A 2,662-nucleotide genomic window follows, 5' to 3' on the forward strand; every position below is an offset into this window, starting at 1 on the left:
CTCTTAGCCAGGCTGGGTGAAGGGAAACCGGTAGGTGCTCACTTGGTGGCCAACAGGAATCATGACAACAGCCAACACTTCCATAGCATTCCCTGGGCCGGGCATCTGCTGATTACTCTGTAGATATTAGTTCATGTATTCCTCACAACAACCATATGGGGTCAGTATTATCCCCATTTGAGAATGTGGGGTCAGAAGCAGAGAGAGACTAAGAAACATGCCCAAGCATGAGGGGCATTTCTGGGGTGCTGGTACTTTTCATATTTCATGATCTAGGTTATATGTGGTTATGTATAACTGGTTATATGTGGAAAATGTGAAAGTATGTACACTTCTAAGTGTAAATTATACTTTTGATTTTTTAAAAAAACATCTTGTCCAACAATACAGGAAAAAGACATAATTTCAACCCAGACAGCTGGCTTGAGAACATGTGCAGTTAACCAGTCCACTGAAACAGGCTGTGGTCCAAAAAGTACCTGGTCTCTGATCCTCAGTCCTTTTCCAGTATTCCCTAAAAGAATTTTTTTTATTGAAGTGTCATTGATATGCAATCTTATATTGGTTTCAAGTATACAACACAGCGGTTTAACAGGTACCTGTATTATTAAATCCTCACCCCCCACTAGTGCAGTTACTATCTATCAACATAGAAAGATGTTACAGAATCACTGACTATATTCTCCATGCTGTACTACTATCCCCGTGGCCAACTTATATTATGATTGAGAATTTTTGTGCACCTTTATCCCCCTTGCCCTCTTCATGGTAACCACTAGTCAGTTCTCAGTGTCTGTGAGTCTACTGCCATTTTGTTCATTCTGTTTTGCTTTGTATTTATATTCCACAAATAAGTGAAATCATATGTTATTTGTCTTTCTCCACCTGGCTTATTTCACTGAGCATAATACCCTTTACTTCCATTCCCATTGTTGCAAATAGACTGCAAATTTAGGATTCCCTAAGAGAATTTTGAAAATATATTTCCCCCTTACACATTTTTAAGTTGACATCTGAAGTATTTCATTATAAGTTTAAATAGTTGCAAAGGATCTAATTTCCAATGTGCTGTAAATATTGGCACTTTATAAATTGTTTCATTCATATTGATCCATTTTGACCTAAGAGCATAATGATTTGAGAGCCAACATCATTCATTTTAAAAACATGAGAACAAGCTCTTCTTTAACATCCTTCCTTTTCTCTTCTCATAATTCCATTGTATTCACCTCATAGTTTATGCTACATGTAATTTATTTCCATGCTTTAAGATCTATTGATAACCTTATATCTATTTGCAATGTAAATACATACACACATTGAAATTTTAAAATTAATTGTGACCTTACTAAGGCTTTAAGGGTTATACTTATTAGTACAGTTGTTCAAAACAACATAATACATATTCAGATTTTTATAGAAATTAAAATTTTATTGGAAACACAGCTCTTAAAAAGATATTTTTCTCTCAGTTCATGTATGTGGATATCATTTTTTTATTAGGCCAGGACAAAGTTCAGCAACATTTTTGTACCTATTTTTCTTTCCTTTTTTTTAATAAAACTTAAGCAACAAAGAACACCTGTTCACATAAGTGAGTAGGTAAGACTGTGAGGGGTGACATACCAGTGTCACTCATTCTTTGAATTTTGAGTTGTCAACAATCACATTTATCTTTAAAAATTATGTTAAATATCACTACAATCCTTGAATTTTGTTGAAAGCAAGGAATTGGAAAACACTTAAATTATAGATTCAGACTCTTCTGCATTTCAAACTCATGACACAGATAGACTTACGGTTTAATTAGCATTTGTCTTGGAACTCCTGTCGGGGAAAGGATGGAATGGGAACCGACAAGAACTTCTGAGCCAAGTTCATCAGGTCGCTGCCTACTGAAGACCAACCCTAGAATTCTGAGCTTTTCTAGAATGGTCAGGAAAGCAGAGAAAGGCCGGACTTAAAGCTGGCCTAGCCCAGTACATTAGCTAGTCGGTCTGAAAGGCTTGTCTGCGGCCTGCCCTAGCGGCACTGGGCGAACAACAACCTGATTTAAAGGGGGTTTTAGCACGAGGGGACAATTAAGGTGGTTCCCGTTTGGTGAGGGCCAGGCTGCAAGGCCGCCGAGCTCAGAGCAGCAAAAAGCAGCAAGCTGGTTTAAGACGGAATTTTAATTTTTAGTCGACAGTGTAGAGAAGCCGCTAGGAATAGCAGAGCACAGGGGAAGTCAGAGTAGGGCACACTAGAGGGTTCACTCGCAAGTACGTGACCTAGAACCTGAAGGCCTGCTACTCCGCACGCCTAGCTTCTATGTCACCCACGCCCCCATTCACCCGCACTGCGCCTCTATCTTTTTGACTGACATTTCTGTTAGCCAATGACCTTTGGGGCTGAGAGCACCTCCCTCCAGGAATTGGGTGGGGAAAGTAATTGGAATGACAAACACTTACGCCAATAGCCAGGAGGTTTCAGGATCTAAAAGGAGCAGTAGCCAGTGAGAAGAAGGAGCCCTTTGAAAGGACGTGTCTGGCAGCCAACGGCCGGCTCCGATAAGGGGCTCTTGTGTCTTCCGTTCCAAGAGGGAGGGGCGAAGTCCCAAACGGAAGGGGGTTGCTGCCCGAGCCCAAGCAGGTTTGGAACTGGGGGTCGGGCCCTCCTGTCG

Source organism: Manis javanica, chromosome 4 (genome assembly GCF_040802235.1).
Source record: "Manis javanica isolate MJ-LG chromosome 4, MJ_LKY, whole genome shotgun sequence".
NCBI classification, from domain to species: Eukaryota; Metazoa; Chordata; class Mammalia; order Pholidota; family Manidae; genus Manis; species Manis javanica.